Raw genomic sequence first — 9546 nt, forward strand, 5'->3', positions numbered from 1 at the left:
GGGGAAATAATTTTTTGAAATACCGTTAAGCGTTATATACAATATACAAAATATACGATACCTATGTCATATTAACATAATTGTGTATGCATTCGACTTAAATGCATGAATAATAAAGAAATGTGTTACACACTGTTGAACAAATTATAATTATGCATAAATTATATGTAGGTACCTATATATGTATATATCAAGTCGAACAGCTCGCGTGTCATGATTATACAATTTACAATGACGATAATATAAGGTACCTTTGAATTTTGGAGTTATACCAGCACACGACGCGTACAATAATATAATATAAAATAATAAAATACATAATAGTGTGTACAGCAAATGAATGTAATTTGAATATACATAATATACGAAACGATCAACAGTTTTTGGATCGGTGGTTACGTGCAGGCCACATTAAATCGCGTACGTATTATAATATGGTGCGGGTGGGCATAATTTTTATTTTCTTTCTTTCTCGTATTTATTTTCGACCAGAACACAAAAATGTTCGTGCGGTTTTCAACGGGCGACCGCGTACGCGTATACCAATAACAATAATTATATTTTTGCCGATGCGATACATATAATATAATATTATAAATGTATATCTTCACGAACACGCCATACCTAGAAAATCGCTAATAAATAACAGACGGATAGCACCTATACCGTTTCTGAGAGTATATATTATATGCACCGAATAATGACGGGTGAAAAGTCGCGATTACATATTATTATTATTATATACGTTTTTAAACGACGGCGATGGTTTCGAACGGATTAGTAATGAATAATGATATCGTTGTATATTTAGTCATATACGGGTTGGGGTATAGATAAAAAAAAAAAAAAATGTAAAACGGAAAGAAAAAAATAACGATTTATGAACACGCTGAATCCGACGAAGGCTGACTACAATGAATATATACGAGTGGTACGACGACGACGACGACGACGACAATAACGAACGGCAGAAGGGACGCGTCACGAGAGGTTATGATATCAAATGCATCACGACCTGGTCGGGACAATCGCATGCGTGTGTGATAAAAAATAAAAATAAAAAAACAACAGGAAAAAAACAATAGCCTGCGACCGACGACGTCCGATATTTTTACAATAATATAATATAATATACTAATGGGGTTAATACACTCGGGCCCGGTGGCGGTGATCGTTTATTCGTGTCGAGTGTTTTATAATGCCTATACCTATATATATATATACTGCACACTATGCGCGACTGCGACCTGCATGCGCCGTATGGTATAAGTTCAGAAGCCTCTGCCCTTAACATAATATTATACGAATGACAATGTAAAGTTGTCATTTTCAATAGTGTTATTGTCGTCGACTGTACAAAGTTCTATTTAATTGTTTGTGCGCAGTTATTTGTGTATTTTTAAGTAAAACATTTAACAATATACCTACACATATTATTATTATTATTATTATATTATTATACGCCATACTGTTTATTGCAGTGTGCGTATATAACGACTGGCAGTGTATTGGCGACCGACTGTCGGGTCACAGACGACGAGTGTGTTGTACTATATAATAATAATATATAGTGATCTTATCGTCAAAATACGATACGATTATATATTTTTTCCACGATATACAGCGCTCTGCCGTATTATAGTTACTTTTTTAGGTTTAATAAAATTTCTGTTCTCGTTCGCTCGACGGCGTATCTTAAATATATAATAAAGTCTCTATTACAATATATAATATCGTATATTATGTATGAATATTATATATTTGTATCGATCAACCACCACATCATTCTTCCGAGCCGAAAGTTAGTGTTTTCGTTCACCGCAGCACAGTATAATATAATATATATATATAGTCCGAATCTACGCATTAAAGTCTCGTGTATAGGCTATATTTTATATATAATATATTATTAAATACCGTATACGTACGGTTTGTTATCGGCATCATACGGGTCGATCGGTAAAAAACGTCATTAGTTTTTTTTTTTTAAATATTTCTTCGATGACAAATCTGTATTGGTCGTGTGCTTACGGAGGAAAAAAATACTCGAAAGCATTATTATCACGACGTTATAACATGCATTAAACGATTTTTTTTTTTTTAATGGTATGTAATGATACTTTTATAGTTATAATATCTACATAGGTATACACTAAAGACTAAAATCGAAACACGTCATTTCTGTAAACTACACATAATATACCTTTAAGTATCTAACCATTTAACGCGTATCGTGAGTATATATGCGTGCGAACGCGGTATTTAGCGGCAGAGATGTATAATAATGTATTACATGCAGAGAAGTAGAGACCGAACAACTTTACTAACAATATATCTATACTAGACTTAATTTATTATTTTCAATATATTTTCACCTTAACTTTGCTGTTGAAATAAAGTGTATTAAAATATTTAAAATTATTATTATTGTTGTTGTTGTTGTTATCAATTGCAGGAGACACGATGAGAATTCGTTTTAGGTTCAAATACCATATTATACATAAACTCATCGTGTGCAGTGTGATTAAATTATATATGTGTTATAATGTATCGTAAATGATTACCATTCGTAATTTAAATGATTGATTATTTGATTCTACTGTGAAACTGTATTGTCAAATAAAAAATGTTTACTATAAAATGAAACTTTACAAGTTACATAAACATAATTTAACATAAAAATAATTCTTGGTGTATTAATTAATATTCTCGTTCGTTTTTATAGATTTTCTTTTACTATAGAAACTAATTTCCATTCCATAAAACATTTAAATTGGAAAAAAAAACTTTTCTTTCTAAATTGAGAAAAACAAATAAAAAACGTTACTGCTTAAAATAGCCATTTTATAAGAAATTATATGAATTGTGTATGTCAGTTTTTTAGCTATATTTTCTTATTGGATGGAAATATTTAAATACTAAAATAGTTTACTTATTTCACGTTAATACATAAATAATTAGTATACTTTCAGAGATATGTGAAAGTGGGCGGTTGAATTGTAACAAAATATTTTAAATTAGTATATAAGACTAATAATTCTGGATAATTTTAATATTATTTAGACATCGCCTTAAAAATAGTACGGATCAGTAAAATATAAGGATATTTAAAAACTTAATTACATGTATAGTAGGTACTTGGCAGGATACATATACCAAAATATGTTATGCTTGTCGGTTTCACTCATCAATAATTCATCTATATACACGATATCCATTGGTCTATATACTTCCCAAATCACGTAATAAAGGTATTTAATTTTCGTCTAAGTACGCTTTTATTCGTTTTACCAATACGTATAGATAGATATATTATACATACCACCTGTATACCTATATAATACAAACGACACGTCAAATCGCTTGTACCGATACGATCGATTTAATAAAGGGTTGAAAAATAAAAACGGAAACCACTTAAGACCGTATCAATAGACAATTATGACATCATAGTCAAACATCGGCGATGAACCAGCTTAAAAATTAATCTAAAAAGCATTGTCATCCTGCCGACGATTTATAACACACTGGGGAGTGACAACCTATATTATCATTATCAAACATTTTTAATTTACACGTACGTTTTGAATATAATTTCCGGTCGTAAAATGAATATTATTTCGTATACACGTGAAACACATACAATGCGTATAGTAATACGCATATATTATTATATATTATTACATAGGACACGCGTGGCACTTGGATTGCGGTCAAATCGACGCGTCCACCACTCATCAATATTGTTCGCTCGTATACATATATATATATAACTATATACGCGACGTTCCCGTCACCACCTCACGCCCTGTAGATAAAATAATATATAATATTAAACAAAAAGTTATATCACTCGTATACAACGAAAGTATATTTTACGATTTTTCGGAGTGTTCGGACCTGTAAGTACGTGCTGCACGTGATAAGGGGATCCCCTATATTATAGAACTGAGAGCTCTACCCATCGATTACTAAACTGAAAAAAAAAATAATCAAGAATTCAATCATTGAAACCAACAGCACATATTTTATTATTATTTTAATGTTTTTATTTTTAGTTTTATACAAACTTATTTCTTTACACCGCGTTGTTTGCTCTGAGAAATCATCAATAACGTCGCCGCACTATTATAATGACGATGACGTGTTTTAGTCATTTCACTTTTAACTGCAGTAAGTAACGCGATATCGTCCAATTTTGTGCCGACTTACAAGACACCACCGAAGTGACTGGCGGCGGTGGGTGGAGAGGGTATTCGCTCGAGTCAGGCCCTGCATGGCTGCGTATATAACATTGCAGCGTTACGTTTCGCTCACGGTTTTCGGTGCGTGTACAGTAATTAACGCGTTCGAGTATATGAATAGGTACAGTTTCACGAGGTGAAAAAAAATAATAAATAAAACATGACTGCCGCGCTATGCACAGGTACTGGGCAATAGGCATATAATATGCGTATTATGCTAAACGGCTTCCGTTAATTTCCGACGACTATTATTAAACAACATCACACGGTGTCGATATTTATGAAATTACCGCACCGACTATAATACACAGTCCGGCGGATGTCAGAGACATATCGTATATTATCTATAGGTACGATCACTCAACAGCAGTGATATGGTACATACATATTTATAATATATAATAACATACGCAATACGTGTGTAATGTGCGTTTGCCAACGAATGTACATCACAAACACACACACACACAATACAATTAAATAGGCGAGTTATAATGCCCATGTCCCAAATACGTGCAGCGATCGGCCTCGTGAAACCAAATCCGTTTCATGACTCCTCGAGTGTGTAGACCGTTTTGATTTAGCATATTTTTACATAATTGGCAAACGGTGGGCGTAATTAATACAAATACCTATATATGTACTATATAAAATAATGCTTTTTGTCAATTTCCGCATTCGTGTTTATTATTGTTATTATTGTTTGTTTGTGTATTTATAATTTTTGTTTTTTTTTTTTTTTGTATTCCGTATATTGCGTGGGATTCAGCTAAAAAGGGGGTTTAGGTCGTCGCGGGTGAGTCGCGACGGAGTCGGCTAAAAAACATTTTTCCCCGTAGTAGATAATAGAAATATTATGTATTATACAATGTTTACTCGTGACAAATTTCAGATGATTAAAAAATATTTGTACGTTTAATCGTAATATTTAAATTAAAATTCCGAGTATTTCGTATGCGTTTATTTGTTGAAGCGTATTCTTGCATGAAGAGAACGCTGCACACAATCAAAATGTGTGGAATAGATAGAAAAATTAATAACAATAAAATACAAGCAAAACTATATACATTTTATGTCGTATATATAGCCGTATTGTCTGATTGTATTTCAAACGATATCCTTGTAAGTAACTAAAATAAAATATAATAATAGTAGGTATTATGACTATGTGATTGTATATTATAGTAAGTAAATAGTTCTGGTGTTGATTTTTGAGTAAAATTCATTCCGGCTCTTGGTTTTTAAGTACCCAGTAAAGTCAATTTCGCCATAAATGGTCCGCAACCACGGGCTACGATATAATTTATTGCATTGTTTATTTTATAGTGTATTATTATTTTTTGTATGTATTATGCAAAATTTAAAAAGGCAATTATATATATCTTTGAAGGATAAAAACCTGTTTGTATGCAAAACACCCACTTATGGAAAATATTTTCTGAGAAGATTTTCGTAAAAACTAGTTCATCAGTATTTTACGCTAATAAACCAATTAACTATACTACACACAAAAATTAACAATTGTTTTTTTTTAAACCATTTAATTGAGTAAAAATCAAAGAATTGTCTTTTTAAAATATAAATATATACATAATAATTTAAAATATTATCATCGCGTTATTTATTCTGTAAATACGTCTTATTGTATACCTACTATATAATACCTATCTAAATAATATAATAATAGTTATACATTAAAACATTTTCCATAAAATATAATTAAAATATTGTATAATAGTATTTTAAGATTTTAATCGTATTATACAACTATTTATGTGGTTAATTTTTTCCTCGATTTTCCGATTAAGTATAAAATATTATTACTTTCTAAAGTGCATTTTATTATATGATTACAATATATTTGACTAATGAGGTTTGTTCTTGATATGTATTCATGTAATTAGAGGATGTTGCTTGGAGTGTTAATAATGTTTTGAATAACAATTACATTTCTCATTAAAACTTCACTTCAGAAAAGAGTGAATAAATGATTATTATATGTCAGGTATTATAATCACAAGGGATAAGATCATCTATACTCACATTAAGTATATTATATATAATATATTATTATGCTGTAATAGTAAGAATAACTACTGCTATTAATTATCCAAGAAGTAGGTCAATGGCAATATTTGTCTGGTTATGAAGTAAACTCTAATTATTATCAAAACGCATATTCTGTGAAATATTTTCCAATTATATGATTTTTTTTTTTTAAGTTAAGTAAGTGGTGTAACTGTGTAAGTAGTGAAAATGGGTCATTTATAAGGAATTATTATTAATTTATTCGTTGATTTATTATTTTATGACTTTAAAATAAATAGGTATTCATTTATGTTTTTTGCAAATGTTTTAAATTAATATTATATACATTAAAGTGACTTAACTTATCTTACATTAATTTAACAACAGTTGATAGCTAATTAACTGAGGTATAAATATAAACTATATATTTTAATATGAATAAGTCATATACTAAAAATATTAAAAATCACAAATATTTTATTATTGCATTGAAATACCTACGTTGTCAAAAATATTCCAAATTTTATTAAGATAAAAAAAAGTTGTTATATTTTATATAAACATTTGACTACTAAAAGTTATGATATTATTTTAATATTCAATATTGAGCAAGGAAGCTATTGCTGTAATCGAATAGCGATGCATTTTATAAACATTCTATTTGACATAAATTCAATAAATTTGAAGAAGTTATGATCATCCCACTCAGAAAAATAACACTATTCACATTGACTTTATCAACTTATTTTTACCTAAAGTAAATTTATTTTGTAAAACTCTGATGCTTTCTAAGAAAAATATCAAATATTTTAGTTTCCATAATTCATGTATTTATTTGACCTTTGGTATGTTAAAAAAAACTACAAACCATTATACATTTATATACAATCTGCAGTCTCCTGGTAGCTTGTAATAATATTTACACATTTATAATATAATATAGATAAAAGAAGACACGTGTTCAAATGTTCCTTATGTATTCGTTTAATAAATTCTTAAATTCACAATAATCTTACAAATTTTAGTAGATCCTATTAAATATAAGTGTATTTACTGTTTTTATTATACGTAATTTTTATGAATTATTTGACATGAATAGTATATTATTATGACTGTAGTACTATCTATAAATAGATTGCAGTTAGATAAATACAGTAAAAATATATAATATTTTATTTTTCAAATATTTTATTACGTCCAATTATTTATTTCTACATTATTATTATGACACATTTAGAAATATCGGCATCATCACGATTTGCGAAAATGTTTGATTTAGTTTTTTTCTTTACATGTCTATCGATTCTTGATTTTAATTAAATCATAAAGCTTTTCATAAAGCGTGTTTTTTACATTTATTATTATTATTTTTTTATTTACTGTCTCTTGAAGTAATTTTTGTTGGATACCAATTTAAAGTCAGAAAACTTTAATCTTATAAATTACGTGATGTTGATCAAAGATTTTGATAAAAAAAAAATAAAAATACATTGTATAATATATATATATTCATCAAGCATTCAAACAGCATACTAATGGAACTATTTTTTTTTACAAATATTATGTAAGTATACATAAAAATGAGGGTTGATTTTAATGATGATTTTATGTCACCTATACAATATTTATAAATGTTATTATGTTTTATGAATGCTTGTAATTTTAAATTATATTCTTGATATCTTTATTTCTATTTTGTTTGTACTACCTATTTAATTATAAATAATAATATAAAAAACCGGTTTGATTTATTATTTTATTAATTGACAGGTCACATTGTAATAAATTATTCATATTTTTTTTAAAAAAAAAAAAGCTATGTTGCCTTGTTTTGTTTGTATAATATTTTAATTTGTTAAAAATCTTACTTTAGGCTACGGGGCTGTGAAAATTAATTATTTCGCGTTAGGTACCTATAAGAAGCACATGCATTGCCTAGTGTGCATCAACAACAAACATCACTTTATATGATCTTGTAAACGGCAATCGGAATACCACAATAACACAAAATCGAATAGTATAATCGTAAAAATAATTAATTATACAATTCATATTATTATAATTACGTATTGTTTATGAGTTGTGAGTGTTATCTAAAAATATTAATGCTGTCGAAGAGCATAATAATATTTATAATAATATATTAACATAGTGTAAATATACAACCATAAGTTAGCGTGAGCCAGCGAGAAAGAAAATACCACGACCGAATTGTTAGTAGATACGAAGAAAAAACAAATAAATAAAGTAAACGTGTATGGTAGGTAGGTGATGGCGTGATGATGCATCCTCTCGACTTACGCGGTAATTGATATTCGATTGCGCGCAGATAGGGACTTGGACATGAATCGGTATATTATTCAAACCATCCTACGCGCCGAGTAAAACATATTGTAAGCATGGCGCGGAAAGAATTCAAAACTTTGTCGGGTTGTGTTTTATGTTTATGTATATAGATAAAAAAAAAATAAATAAATATTAAGTAATAACAACACAAATAATAAACAATATAAATAAGACACGTGTGTCTTGAATCGATGTATGCAAAAAAGATTATATGAATAATGACAATAGCTCGGAGGAATCTATGAAGCGTGAAGGGTCTTCGACTCCCGATCCCAAAAAAATGTTGTTATATTTCTATAATTGCACTTAAAACGATTTCTGTTTTCGGTATACTTTATAAGGTCGCTATCCGTACACATTATATTCTCGTTTAATTTTCATTTATGAAAATAATATATCGTTTAATTTGAAACGAAAACTAGGTGTTAAACAATTGATATTTTTTGAGCTACAATAAAATATATAACTATATACCTAGTCGTTTATTAACGTGACGTAAATAACGCTGCGAGAAAAATGTACAAGTAACCTCATCTATACACATGTTCAATGTCCCATATTTATTTACTATATTCGAATAACGAAATTCGCTCATCTGAAACCGTTTTTTAATACATGTCAAATCCCCCGCAGATACACCCTGTATAACATTACAATATATATATCTCTCGGTCACAATGACAATATTGCCGCGCGTGCATTAATGACGACGACGACGACGACGATGATGGTGACGATGATAGTACTATACGTTTCGCAGGCATGTGGGATTTGCGCAATCCGAATTCGCTAACGCGTCCTTGTCGCACCTCTCGTCCGCAGCAGCCGCGATATCGCGGACACGTGGACCGCGCGTAACGCGGACCATAATAATATTGTTATGTTATATTGTTTACCATACGTCCCGGTCGACTTTAATGGGCTTTGT

This window comes from Rhopalosiphum padi, chromosome 4, assembly GCF_020882245.1.
Source record: "Rhopalosiphum padi isolate XX-2018 chromosome 4, ASM2088224v1, whole genome shotgun sequence".
NCBI classification, from domain to species: Eukaryota; Metazoa; Arthropoda; class Insecta; order Hemiptera; family Aphididae; genus Rhopalosiphum; species Rhopalosiphum padi.